Here is a 15,761-nt window from a genome sequence, read left to right on the forward strand (position 1 = left end):
TTGCAGTGGGCTGAGATTGCGCCACAGCACTCCACCCTGGAGACAGAATGAGATTCCATCTCAAAAAAATAAAAAGTAAAGAAAATTAAGAGTTGGTAAAACAAAAGACATATAAATCAATGAAACTGATGAGACAGTCCAGAAATAGACCTTCAGACATGTTCAATTGCTTTTTTTATTTTTACTTTCATTAAAAATTTTTTTAAGTTCAGGAGTACAAGTGCTGGTTTGTTACACAATTAATCTTGTGTCATGGGGGTTGGTTGTACAAATTATTCCATCACCCAGATATTAAGCCTAGTACCCATTAGTCTGTTATTTCTGATCCTCCGCCTCCTCCCACTCTCTGCCCTCCAGTAGGCCTCAGTTTGTCTTCTTCTTCTATGTGCCCACGTGTTCTCACTTAAAAGTGAGAACATGCAGTATTTGGTTTTCTGTACCTGTGTTAGTTTGATAAGGATAATGGCCTCCAACTCCATTCATGTCCCTGGAAAGAACATGATCTTGTTCTTTTTTATGGTTGCCTAGTATTCCGTGATGTACCTATACCACATTTTCTTTATCCAGTCTACCAATGATTGGCATTTAGATGGATTCCATATCTTTGCTATTGTGAATAGCGCTGCAGTGAACATATGTCTTTATAACCTGTAACTCCATAAAAAATGAGCAATGAATATGAACACTTTTCAAAAGAAGAAATACATGTAGCCAACAATCATAAGAATAGAAGTTCAAGATCACCAATCATTAGAAAAATGCAAATCGAAACCACAATGAGATACCATCTAACACCAGTCAGAATGGCTACTATTAAAATATTAAAAAATAACAAATCCTGGTGAGGTTGTGGAGAAAAGGGAAAGCTTGTATGCTCTTGGGAGTGTACATTGGTTTAACAATTGTGGGTGACAGTGTGGTGATCTCTCAAAGACCTAAAGACAGAAAACCCATTCAACTCAGCAATCCCATTACTGGGTATATATGCAAAGGAATATAAATTGTTCTATCAATTGCTTTTTGACAAAATTATTTCATAATTCAATGTGGGAAAGAAGGAAAGCCCTTGTAGAAACTGTGCTATGGGGGAAAAGAAAGTATCAACACTTAGCTTACAGAATAACTTTTTGTTTGTTCGTTTGTTTTTAAATTTGATTACCCTAAATATGAAAGACCACACTAAAACCTCCTCGAAGCCCTCCCAGGACTTGGGTTTCTTATATAGCACACAAAAATAGTAAATTATAATATTAAGAAAAATGAAGATTTTAAGCTTTATGAAAGTGAAAAACTTTCGCTCTTTGTTTCCATTAACAAAGTGAAAATACAAATCATATGAAGGAACAAAATATTACAACTCAATGTAAAACTCAATAATGAACAGTCCAACAAGGCAATGGTCGTGGAAAGTAAAATGTCACTACTAGTTTGAAAAAGTTTAATAGTTTCTTAAAATGTTAGTAAGCACTGACCATAAAACCCAGAAATTCCACTGCTAGGCATTTAACAAAGAGAAATGAAAATATATTAGAATCAAATACTTGTATATGAATATTCATAATAGTTTTAATCATAATGGCAAAATTTGCAAATAACGCAAACGTTCATCAACAGGTAAACAGAAAACAAAATATACTGTTTTCACCCAGCAGGACATTAGACTAGGGTAAAAGGAGATAGACTATTGATAAGAGGAACCCTAGTATGGATCTCAAAGGCATTAGGTTCTGTGTAAAACAAACCAATTTTGAAGGAGTACCTACTCTACGATTCCGCTTATGTAACATTTTTGAAATGATAAAATTATGAAGAATGAGAACAAAATAGTGGTTGCCAAGTGACGATGGTGTGTGGGAGGAGTGAGAATATAAAGGGATAGAATGAGGGATTTCTTTATGGTAATATAATAATTTTATATCCTGATTTAGTTGGTGGTTATACGAATCTCTATGTGGGACAGAATTGCATACAAATGTACACACACATGTGTGAATATATGTAAAGAAATGGTAAAAACTGAATATGGTATGTAGTCTATTTAAAGTTATATCACGGTTTTGATATCCTACTACGGTTATATAAGTATCACCTGTCAAATAAGCAGAGTGAAGCATTCAAAGGACTCTATGTGATAAATAGGGATGACTACTGTTATGCGGAACAACATAGATGAATCCCAAAATCATGTTGAATGAAAGAAACCAGTCACAAAAAATTGCATGCCATACGAGTGCATTGTATAAAAAGGCAAATTAATTATAGTGACATAAAGTAGATCAATGTTCACACGGGCCAGCAGCCGAGAGAAATATACACTGCAAAGCAATATAAAGAAGCTTTGGGGGTGATTGAAATGTTCTGGGTCTTGACTGTGTTTGTGTTTTACAGGTTTGTGCAACTCTCAAAACTCACCGAATTGTACACTTTGGAATGATGCAGTTTATTGCATGTGAATTATTTCTGAATAAAATGATGTAAAGTAAAACACAGGAAGGAGGAAGGTGACATTGGGTGTTTCTATTCTACTCGTAATATATTAATAGAAGGAATATTTAATTTCTTTAGAAACATTGAATTTGCCTACAATTATATATGTATTTATTTGTATTAAAAATAATAGAAAAATTTTAAATTGATAAGAAAATGCAAGATTTTTAGCCTCTGCATAAAAGTATTTCAAAGATTTGTCAAAAATATATCAACGAGTAATTAATTCAATTACATTCAATGAACTTCATTTGCAGTTTGCAAAGTAAATGTTTTCTCTGTAGTCAGGTCTTAATAAGCTATCGAGAGGAACCAGTTATTTTGTATGTGTGTTTTTACTGACTAATATAGTCAGCTATTTTTTAAAAATTATCTTTATTTATATAATGGATAGGGAAAGCTAAACCAGTGAATAATAATAAAGGTATATATTGCAACATTTATGGCATAATATTATCTTACTATCTTTAAGCTTATTTTACTCTAATTTATAATAAATTTCCTAGTGTAAATTTGTAACATTATTTTTACAATGAGCTAATTTTTTTTTTTTTTTTTCAGTCTCACTCTGTTGCCCAGGCTGGAGTGCAGTGGCATAATTTCAGCTCACTGCAGCCTCCACCTCCCGGGTTCAGGCAATTCTCCTGCCTCAGCCTTTCGAGTAGCTTGGATTACAGGCACATGCCACTGCACACAGTGCCTGATTAATTTGTATATTTTTAGTAGAGAGGAGGTTTTACAATGTTGACCAGGCTGGTCTTGAATCCCTGGCCTCAAGTGATCCTCCTGCCTCGGCTTCCCAAAGTGGTGGAAATATAGGTATGAGTGACTGCACCAGGACACATTGTGCTTTTTGTAGAATGGGTTTGCCAGAAGCAGACTCTGAGATGAAGAATTCTATGAGGGTGGTTTATTAGAAAGGAAGCATTTCCAGAAAAGACCAGTACAGAGTGGGAGAGTGGGCCTGAGAAAGGAAGAAGGGCAAGCACTTTTGTGATATTAAGTCCCACTGAGCTCATAAAGCAATGTAGGTTGTACTTCAGTGAAATCCAAATCAATTGTACCGAAGCAATCAGACATTAGCTAAGGACTGCCCCTGAGGCAATGTAAATTTGCAGGCACTTCCAGCTACACCTGCACTTGCAGAAAACGTGATCTCCAGGAGACTAAGGGCAGCTCTTCTATAAAGGCCCTCAGTTCCGGTTGTTGGTAATAAAAGCACATTGGAGAGCAGTGTGCACAAAACTGATGAAGGAATACGACAGTGAACAGACAAAGCAACACCAACATCTGTTGCAGCCATGGATACACTCATGCCTCACACTGGATTCTCTACACAGATTCTTCAGAATGATAACTCATCATGATTGCAAAGGGTCGAACACTACAAGAGAGCAATTACTGCGATGAACTGTAATTCCTGTTGCTGAAGTTGTTGCCAAGGCTATAATTGCCAAAAGATATTTCAAGCCTCATCAGAACAAATCATTGCACCTTTGAGGTTGAAAAGACAATCTCTACCATCCATTGTAGTCTATACTTCTGTAGTGTATGATATTCTCCTGAGTACCCTTCAGGACTCACATCCCTGTACTTCTGGTAACCATTCACTTGCCTGATCATTACCTGACCACAGTTCAATAATATGTGGGATCATGAAGAGACAGACAGTGGATTCCCAAAGTTTCCAGACTGACTTTTTCCTAGTCACATTCAATGTCTAATATCCTACCATCTCATGATGATCAAGATTAAGAATTTGTTTCATTTATTTGCCTACTTGCTTATGGTAAGAAGTATATAAAAATGACCAGATGGCAGTGGTACATCTATTTTCAGTGGAAGTCTTAATGTGTTCCCTGGTGTTTCCCAGGAACTCTAGATACTGTGTTTAAAATTGTAAGGACAGGAAATATATATTCTTCAAATAAATTCCTTGCAGTGAAGGTGAGAAGAGACATTCTTACTTCAGCCCCTGGATTCCCAGACGTGTTTATTCATTCTTTCAGAGGCATAGAGCTACATAGTGGCCATTGATTCCTGGCATATACTGCATGTTGAAAAACAGTATCCTAAACCCATAGTGTGCCATTGAGATAGGAGGCAGGACTCAACTCTGGAGGCAGGATTCAGACACTAACCAAATCAAGGACTCACTAAAACAGGGACAGGGCAGAAGAAGCAGCTTTCTATAAAGATATGCCCACCTGTGTGCCATGTTTGTTTACCATTGCCATGGCAACACCCACGCATGACTGCCCCTTTCCATGGCAATGATCAAATGACCAGAAGTTATTACCCTTTCCTTAGAAATTTCTGCATAAATTGCCCCTTAGTCTGCATGTAATTAAAAGTAGGTTTACATATTTCTGCAGAACTGCCCTGAGCTGGTTCTCTCAGCACACTCACTATGGGGTAGCTGCACTGCTCTGCAGAATCAGTCACAGACCTATAACACTGTCTAAGCTGTAATACCACTGGAGCCGTAACTAAAGCCATTTTCTTCTACCACCAGCTCATTCTTGGAATCTCTCCTGGGCAAAACAAAGAACCCTCCCAGACTAAGCCTCAGTTTGGGGTTCACCTGCTTTGCATCACCATCAGGAGCTTCAAGTTGGCACAGTATGTATGTCTTTAAAAGGTCTTTCTAATGTTCTATCAAAATGGCAGCCCTAAGTAATTTACTATGAGGCATGAGCAGTAGGTTCCACGATGTCATACTTCTCATTGAAGAGCAGAAGTTTTGGCCTGTGCAGTGTCAGTATTGTGTGGGATCCCGTGACAGTAAAGGAGATATTCTCTTAGTCCTTGTGTGGTGCTGCCATTCCAATGTACTATAGTCAAAAAGGCAAACTCTTACAAAAAACACAAGTTGATCCTTTTCAGAATAAAGTACTGCCCTTTAAAAGTTTGAAAAGCCTTACTGTAACAACTTGACACAGCTTCTGGTGGATTTCTTTGAGACATATGTTGGAATTCTACATCTCACAATTTAGATTTTCAGTAATGGGAATAACCAGATCAGCCTTGGTGAGAGGAAGACTATGTTGCTGGGCCTACACATAGCTGTACATCTACTTAATTTATGAGCCCACTGCTCAATCACTGAGAATAGAGGCTGGCTAATATCTATGTGATAAATATTTTTGTCTTCTTGAGGTTAGTGCTTCTTTTGAAGTGTATGATCTAGGTTCTGCATTAATTTGAGATTCAGCCTTTCTCAAACCTTGGGTACCATTGTTCCACCCACATGACTATTTCCCAGACCTCTTTATCTCTTTCTTCTAATATTGCTCCTTCCAAGCCCCCAAACCAACAAGCTAAGCTGTTAGCCATTGTCTAAGAGTTTATAAATACTCTTATCTCAGACTATATCACTCTTCACAGTGGATGGCCAGGTGCATCTCCTGAACTCTGTTATTTAGAAGATTTGTCACTCACCTCTGTCTTTGAAGGACCTCCATGCTTGGTGGTGGTGGTTTCTGGCAACAATCATTTTCAGCTCATAAAAACATACTGAGGTAAACTATACACAAACTAGGACCTGTTTTTCCTCCATCCGCAGATTCTAAAGAAATCCCTTCAGCACATAAATTTAAGCTAAAGGAGCATAATTAGTTGAATAGATGTTTATGACCTAAGGCACTGGCTATCTAGTACCATAACTTTCTTTGTCCTTGGAACCTAATAGTCTTTACTTCAGGTTGACCATTTTTATTTTTTATTTATTTATTTATTTATTTATTTTTTGAGACGGAGTCTTGCTCTGTCACCCAGGCTGGAGTGCAGTGGCGAGATCTTGGCTCACTGCAAGCTCCGCCTCTCGGGTTCACGCCATTCTCCTGCCTCAGCCTTCCAAAGTGCTGGGATTACAGGCATGAGCCACCGTGCCCGGCCCGACCATTGCTATTACCTGGTAGACAGCTTGTGTGCCTACTCAAAGTTTGCAAATGACATATGGTTGTTTGTTGCAAACAGCACAGTTTTGTTCTTAAATCCTAGGTGTCTGCACTACAACTCGCTGTTGAGCTCTCAGTTTCCAAATGGCACACAATCTACCACTGATATCTCCAGTAGCACAACTGGATACATGAGGTCTCATGGAACAAAAAGAATATGCCATTGTACCCACTCACCACCGACAGCCTTCAAATTATCCAGTAATTATTCAGAGAAGTCCTTCCCAAAGCAGGCCAAAATCCAAACTGGCTTACCAAGCACAGAGTGGTGGTGTACGAGCTCCAGTATACAAAGACGTTTCTTTCAGCCTGGAGGATATCTCTTGTCATCCTCCTCATTCCTGGTATCCTAAAAGTTTATACATTATGGAAATCACTAATGTTTTGTAGAGTTTATTTTCCACCCTCTGGATTTTATCTTAGAAAGACATCTAGGATTTTGCCACTATGTACTCTTCAGGTCTAATGGACACAATGTAACCAATGTATTTATGTGGTATGTACACATTTTCAAGGTCCTTTTGGAATATATTGTAGTAGAGGGCAGAAGAATAAGTGTAACCTTAGAACAATACCTTAAATTTGTAGTATTGTCCAAAATGAGTGAATGTGTTTTGTCCTAATGCATTTAAAAAAGAATATCTATACTAAATCCATAACATATAACCTATCAGGGCAGAGATAGTATTGATTAAGATTGCAGAGGTATACCATCATCTACAATAACCTATTTTTTCCAGGGGCTAGAATGTGAAATAAATGAAGACATGACAAGCACAAATAACCCTTTATCTTTGTGCCGTTGAAAGTGGTTTCGATCTCTGCCTTCCTTCTCAATATATGTCACTGCTTTTAATTTAAAATCTTGAGAAGCGGCAAAAATTAAAATTAATGCATTTTTACAGGTACTGTATATATCCATTGTGAATTTATACTGAGCCACTGCTAATTAGCTACCTTGGATGTATTGTAACTGATGAGAAACAAACTTGGGCCAGGCTTCTGCTTACTATCTGTCTTCTGTCTACCTCTGCACAAATGACAATCTATAGTATCAATGTAACTTTGACAAAATGTCAAATATCTCTTATAAAATTTGTGTATTCCTTTTTTCCCAGTCTACAGTTACTTAGGTGAATGACCACACATCTTTTTGGAACAGGAATGGAGGGATTATTACTGCATATATTTTGTGTGTCATGGTATGATTCTTCAAGAAATATTAGTCTTTTCAACTGATTATGTCTGGTCTGAGGAATATCTCAGATACCATATAAGATATTGCAATTTTTTCAGTGGAGCAGCAGATATCAACCTAATCATTCTCTTTTTAATAACAAATGTATCATTAGACATTTTTGACTATTAATGAATTTTTCACAAGGAACACTATACTCAATTGACCACTGTCATAATTCTCTTTAGGTCATGTCCCGTGCTTTCTATTTGATCCCAGAGTCTGTTAAGGTGATTATGTCTGTCATACATCTAGTGGTTTGGTGCTGCCACCTGATCGCCACTTTTTCAGCAGCGTTTTATCTACTCTACTGATAAGGAGACCAGATTAATAAAAGCATCTCTCAACAGTTCCCCTGGTTTACTTAGACACTGGTGATTTGCTGAAGCTTAAACATTACCCTTCTTAGTAGTTCTGCTCACCTTATGATCAAAGCCTCTAAGTATTGGAGATAAAGGTCTCTGATCCCATGAAGACAATCTGAAATGCTCACTATGCCATGAGTTGGTAAATAGTTGGCTTGATAGCTTTGTTTCCCTCCAGGGCACCGGTGGAACTTAGCAAAACCAGTAAATGCAAAATCTTTTAGTTTTTAGACTTCAAGGGAAAAAATAAATTTGCAATTTTTAAAAAATTGCTTTGAGACGGGATCTTGCTCTGTTGCCCAGGCAGGAGTGCAATGGTATGATCACAGCTCACTGCAGTCTTGACCTCCCAGGCTCAAGGGATTCTTCCCCCTTAGCCTCCCAAGTAGCTGAGATAATGAGTGTGTACCACCACACCTGGCTAATATTTTATTTTATTTTACTTTATTTTAACAGAGACAAGTTCTTACTATGTTGCTCAGGCTAGTATTGAACTGCCAGGCTCAAGCGATCCTCTTGCCTCAGCCTTTCAAAATGCTGAGATTACAGGCATAAGCCACTGTGCCTAGCTGCATTATGTCTTAAATTACTATTTTCTGCATATCTATTTAGTGGTAGATGTTTTTTAGAAACTATTAGATTCCCTTCAGTGTGAATCCCATCGCTATTACCTACAGGCATTCTCAGCTACAATAATGCTACCATATCGCATGAATAGTCAATACTCTACTTTTTTGGATGCCATGGCCCCTATTATTATCTGGCCAAAGAAGACTCGAGAATTCTATCCCGAGATTCTGCTACTTAGAACCACATTGGAAACCAGATGTCTCAGTTTGGATTTCCTAGAAGCAAATGCTGAAACAAGAATTTAAACAGAAGTGCATAGGAAATATTCCAGGAGGTAGGTGGGGTGCTATGAGAGTGAGAAAGTAAGAAATCTAAGGAGCTCAGGCAAAGACACAATATCAAGCAAAGTTCCACAGGTGGTAACTTTGACTAAACGATGCTTTGGAGTTTTGGAGATAATATAGATCTTACATAAGTTGTGGTTATCAGGAACGAGAAAGCCAGAATATTTATACCTCATTGCCTATTTATTATTGTCTATGGGATACCTGCTGGAAGACATGAATTCCCTGTCACTTAAGGTTCTTAGTACACAGGGGCATAATGAGATATGGAAGTCTAAGACAAGTGTCTGGTAAAGAGATGCAAGTTCTGACTGTTGGAAGTGAAAGCACACCAGAAGTCCATGTGCATGAAGATAAGAAAGGCATCAGAGTAATCATTGGTGGAATATTGACAATATCTGAAAATGACATTTACATGTTTAGGTATTTGTGAATATTTTTTAAATGCTGAGTTTAAATAGGATATAACAATATTTTTAGTGGCTACAATTTATTAATAATTGTTATCTGTGCATTGAGATAAAATTATTTTTACAAGGTCAGCAGAGGGGATAGCTTACATACTTAGAATTCTGTATCAGTTGAAATACTCTGATATTATTTTCTATTTGCCTTTACTATTGTCTTTGTGTCAATCCTTGTATTATTTATTATCCTTGTATCCTTTGCATTCCAACAACAGTTGTACAGTTTAAGTAACCATGATAAATCATTAATATTATGATTTTCCCCCAAGCTGATGTTAGGTGGTCCATAAAACATTCCCTCTCAAGAGGTCCTGCATTGTGTTGTTTCCTTGTGTTTTAGTCCATCTGAAATATTACTATTACATTATTTTTACAGTGTCCATCATCAAAATAAGGTAATAGTTACATTTCAGATAGATTAAAGCATAAGAAGATATACTTTTTTGATAAATGAATAATTATTGCAATTCAAAATAATTACTTAAAAATTAAAATTTGGCCTATAATGAAGCATAGTGTCCCTACTAGAATAATAATGGATGTATTGGCTTGCCCTACTTGTGAAGGTGTGTGTTTATTATTGGGCTAGAGGATGAGGCCAGTCTAAATCTGAAGTGAATTGAAAATGTGAAACTCTATCCCCTCTCCAGAGGTTTCTTCAGATGGCTAATGAAAAGAAATTTTAAGTAAAATTTTAAAGTAATTATCAAGTATGGGTATATTTACTGCAATAAACTCTTTACTTTTCCTGAAAGTTTATTGTTTGAAAATTGATTCTGTCTAAGAAAATAGTGTTTCTCTGGCATTCTTCAGCATTCACTGGAGAATATCCATCAGTTTTCAATGAAAGCATCTACTGAGACTGAACAGAAGGGGATTTTGATACAAGCAAATAAAACACTTGTTAACAAGACAAAGAAGAAACAAATAGGTATGTAAAGGAAAACTAGAATTGTGTAGGATTTATGTCATGAATAGATAATTGCTCTTGAAGAGACAATTTACTATAGAGTGACCTCATTTCCTGTCATCTGTCAAATTCAGTCATTTTCATTGCAATGACATGACCTTTTCTTAGGTTCTATATATACAGGGAATGTGAAATGACAGATGAATATTTATTCAGTGACTTTAATCAATGTGGACAGATAGTTTATACATTCTTGTTTTTTAAGAGAAACAATTTGCTTTTTACTAATTATCTGGATAATGGTCTCCATTCTTCCCCAGATTTTTGACTCTCCAAATGTTTTCTCAGGCACTAATTTGCTGACAGTAATTCAATGCTCTATTTACTTCATTCTATGAAAGACAACTGCATATGTTTATATACTACGTTTATTTTCACAACTCAATTTCTTTGCCCATCTTTTTCTTTAGTTCCTTAGTCCATTACATTTCAGTAATATGCTAAAATAAAAATCCTACAACTTGAAATGTCTAGTTCACTTTTCTCATTGCATGATTTGTGTAATAGGGGTAGTGTTAACTTCCAGAAGCACAGTTCTTAAACATCAGAGTAGCTGATGATTCATTATCTTGGCAGATGTCTTTGCTGGCCTAACAAGAACGTCCTTGAGCTCTTATTTTAATATGATTTTATACACATTTGTTAATAATATGACTTTCATACATTATATACTGTTTAATAAAATATTTAATAACTGATATATACAAATAGAGAAAGGAAACCTCTAGGAATACTTATATGCTTCTAAAATTTCTAAGCAAAATTTTGAAAAGAACAAAGCTAAAGGCATCACACTACCTGACTTCAAACTATACTACAAGGCTACAATAACCAAAACTGCATACTATCGGTACAAAAACAGACAGACAGACCAATGAATATGTTAGAAGACCCAGAAATAAAGCCACACATTTACAAAGCCATCTGGTCACTGGAAAAGTTGACAATAATGAACAATGGGGAAAGGACTTCCTAGTCAGTAAATGGTGCTGGCATAACTGTATAGCCATATGCAGAATATTGAAACTGGATCCCTTTATTTTACCATACACAAAAATTTACTCAAAGACTTAAATATATGACTTAAAACTATAAAATCCCTAGAAGAAAAACCTAGGACAGACTATTCCAGACATAGGCCTTGGTGAACTATCCATCCAACAAAGGTCTGATATCTAGAATGTAAAATGAATTTAAACAATTCAACAAATAAAATCAAACAACCACATTAAAAATGGGCAAAGGACATAAACAGACACTTCTTAAAAGAAGACATACATGTGGCCAACAAGCACATGAAAAAAACGCTCAATGTAAAACAGAACTACCATTCGACCCCAAATCCCAATGTACCTTTGGGGATGTAACTGGGTATATACAAAAAGGAATAAAAATCATTCTATTACAAAGATACATACATGTGTATGCTCATTGCAGCACTATTCACAATAGCAAAGACAGAATCAGCATAGATGCCCATCAATGGTGGACTGGATAAAGAAAATACGGGACATATACAACATAGAATACTATGCAACCATGTAAAAGAACAAAATCATGTTCTTTACAGCAACATTGATAGAGCTGAAGGCCATTATCTTATGTGAATTAATGAAGAAACTGAAAGCCCAATACTGCATTTTCTCATTTATAAGTGGTAGGTAAACACAGAGTCCACATAGACACAAAGAAGGGAACATTAGACACTGGGGCCTACTTGAGGGTGGAGGGTGGGAGGAGATTGAAGTTTGAAAATCTACCTATTAGATACAATGTTCACTACCTGGGTAATAAAATCATTTGTACACCAAACCCCAGTGACACATACTTTACTCATGTAACAAATCTGCATATCTATCCCCTGAAACTCAAGTGAAAATAGAAAAATAAAAATAAATAAATAAATAAATAAATAAAAATTTAAAGATGCAAAGGCAATATCTCTAGTTGCTTTAATTAAAGATGATGCTTTTACAAATGGATATTAGGAACCCATATAGGTATCTTATAATTTTATATATGTCACCAGCCAGTTGATGGGTTTGTGCAGTGTTACATATACAAAAAGATCTTGCTTACATGTAGTATAAGCCTTAAACAGAAAACAGAGGAGTTGGTCAATGAAAAGGAAGAATAAAAAGGTGTGTAGAAATCTTGATCAAAGGTCACCTTGTAGAGAGAAGTTTACCGTAGCTAGAAACATAGGTCATCAATAGAAGCCAACTATTACTTTTCAGTGTATCAAAATATCTGGTTCTTTGACAAATTAATTAGAAAATAGCTCAATAGTGTTTGAATTAATTAACATGAATAGTTTCTTAAGTATAAAAAGAAGATTCAGACTGGGCACGGTGGCTCACTCCTGTAATCCCAGCACTTTGGGAGGCTGAGGCGGGTGGAAGGCTTGAGGTCAGAAGTTCAAGACCAGCCTGACCAACATGGGGAAATCCCATCTCTACTAAAAATACAAAAATGAGGTGGGTGTGTTGGTGGGCACCTGTAATCCCAGCTACTCAGCAGGCTAAGGCAAGAGAATCACTTGAACACAGGAGGCAGAGGTTGCAGTGAAGTGAGATTGTGCCATTGCACTCCAGCCTGGACCACAGAGCGAAACTCCATCTCAAAAAAAAAAAAAAAAAGAAAGAAAGAAAAGAGAGAAGTGACTGCACATTGTCTCCTCTATTAAGCATTCCAAGTTATGCAGAAATGAACTAATTTAGCCCCATTTTAAAAGTGCTAATATCTTCAAAATATGGTGGCTATTTCCTAACCAAAGGTTTCAAAAGACATGTTTTTAGCACATTAGAAAATAATGAATGAGAAATATTGATCAGCCAATGGATAAATCTTCTGGGAGCTCCATCAAGCGCATAACATGGTTTATCTTTAAAGTCTGTATGCCTGAGACAGAGACAGGCAGAGAAACAGAATTTTATGTCTTTAAATGGGAACCATATAAGAATAAAAATGTAGACAACTATTGTCATCAAATTCTTAGAATGCTCAGAATATTCGTTGACCTGATATCATTGCTGCAAAATCAAAAAACCTAGAAAGGAATAAACTAAATGAGTTCATATACATTGCCCTGAAGCATTGAAATCTGTCACAGAGATAATTTCCTTGTTCTAAGATGCATTTACTTTGGTTGTGAAAGTAGTTTATCTCTGTTTACCATAATAAACATAAAACCACATGCAAGTACCTAATAATAGTTTTCCGTAGGTGGATTGTGCCCAACAGCACAGAATTACATTAAGTTCTTCACTTTAATTTGCAAATGGTAACTAATGTAGTCAAAATGTTAGGAGTAATGTGATCATTATATCTTAAGTACCAATCGCTATATAGTGAGAAGTGAAGAAAGAAAATCTAACATTAATGATATATATAGTTTTCTTATAATAAAATGTGTCCAGTCAGTCTAAGTCTTGCCCTTTAAGCTTCTGAGTGTTTATCAGTAGGATACAGTCTATATAAAGTATGTAAGACTGTTGTCTTTGCATTTAGGGTGCTAGAGCCTGAACTCAGTGGCAGTCAGGAAGAGAAGATGAATGTGAAGTAGGGAATGGAAGGGAAAACTAGAACTTACAGGATCAATCTGTAACCCATGAGGACAGAATGGAACACATATTAGTATCTCACCATCTTCAAGCTCCATGATGGTGGTGTCCTGCAAAAGAAACTTGTACCTTTCCTCACGGAACTATGCATGCGCCTGATTCAGCAGTCACAAAGGCTAAAGAAGGCTCTAGCAAGTTGGAGGAGCTGAAAACTCTGCTGCTTCCCCTCATCAACAAAGCGATTCAGCAGATAAAATAATACTTGAGTTAACTACAACAGTGTTTGCTGCACTTTTCTTAGTCATCTGGGTATAAAAATAACATGGTCATTGATTTACTTTTACCTTTCAAATCTCTTAGAAATGTCTCATGTGGTTTAGGATAACTGAAAACTATGCTAGGAAAGGAATTAAAAGAAACAGTGCTAGTTTAGCTAAGGTGAAATAATACAAATTTCCAGACCATTTGGAAAGTGAAGAGCAAAAGGGTAATATCGTAAGACATATTGCATGAGGGAGACATGCTGACATGAGCAGCCCAATTCAGTTCTGTATATTTGGATGCAAGTGAGTGATGTGTACTTGCATGCCCTGAAAAAGAACTTCTATTTGCAAGGAAATTAAACTAATTCCTAAAAGAAAAAATAACCCCACCTTAATTATCACTGAGAAAAACATAAGAAACTTTCTTTTGGACTTCCAATTTTAGAATAACAATGCATGGAACGTTATAAACCTACTCCACAGATCATCTCTCCAGAAGGAAAAAAAAAAAAATGGTGAACATTGTGAAAAATCCACCATATAAATCTCTGAAATTGTCCTAAAGTTTTACAACACATGAAGAAACAATTAATTTCAAGAAAATAAATTACATCTCTGTCAGAACAACTGAACCAGGACCCACTCTCTCCTTTCTTCCTCCTCCTTCCCATGTCAGCACAATGACTATCCAAACTAAGTAAGTATGGCCAAATAAACAGGGCTTCCTCTCAGGGCCCAATCAAGGGATATGGCATTTCACCAGGAATGCAGCTGTCAGCGTTTATCATTGCACCAGCTCCAAATTGCAGGGAGTAAATTCTTAGTAACTGCTGTTTAAAGATTGGAGGCTTCCTTCCTCTACCCAGCTAACACTAATAAAGTAGATGTTCAACTCCAGGTATGCCAGGCTCAGAACATCAGTACCCCGCTTGCCTTGGGGTAGAGGTTTCAATGCAGGAGTCAAAAGCTGAGAAGACCAGAAGCTTTACTTCCAATCCAGCACCCTGCTCATAAAGTCGGGTGTGACTACAAAAAGATGAGGTATCCTGGTTCAGAAAATAAACTCAAAAACTTTCCTAAAAAACTATATCTGCAAAGGAGCTGGAGTTTAGTTAGATCAGATGGTGTAGCAATTTATTCTGCATATGGCTATAAAGTTATGCCAGCACCAATTATTGTATAAGGAGTCCTTTCCTCATTGCTTGTTTTTGTCAACTCTATTGAAGATCAGAGGGCTTTAGGTGTGCAACATTATTTCTGGGCTCTCTATTCTGTTCTATTGGTCTATGTGTCTGTTTTGTAACATGATAACATATCGTGGGATCATGCTATTTTAGTAACTGTAGCCTTGTAGTATAGTTTGAAGTCAGGTAATGTGATGCTTCCAGCTTTGTTCTTTTTGTTTAGAATTGCCGTAGCTATTTGGGCTCTTTTTTGGTTCCATATGAATTTTGGAACAGTTTCATTTTTTTAATTCTGTGAAAAATGTCATCGGTAGTTTGATAGGAATAGTATTGAATCTGAAAATTGCTTTGG

General features: G+C 36.5%; 1 long non-coding RNA gene across 1 annotated transcript in view; it reads left to right on the forward strand.

The window, feature by feature from the left end:
* Positions 1–3,083: 3,083 nt before the first annotated feature.
* LOC105481660 (uncharacterized) overlaps positions 3,084–15,761 on the forward strand; it is a 508,229-nt gene continuing 495,551 nt past the window's right edge. Inside the window, exon 1 of the long non-coding RNA XR_011614696.1 lies at positions 3,084–5,109. This is a non-coding gene — a long non-coding RNA (uncharacterized lncRNA). The remainder of the gene's footprint in view (positions 5,110–15,761) is intronic.

This window comes from Macaca nemestrina, chromosome 16 (assembly GCF_043159975.1).
Source record: "Macaca nemestrina isolate mMacNem1 chromosome 16, mMacNem.hap1, whole genome shotgun sequence".
Classification (NCBI taxonomy): domain Eukaryota; kingdom Metazoa; phylum Chordata; class Mammalia; order Primates; family Cercopithecidae; genus Macaca; species Macaca nemestrina.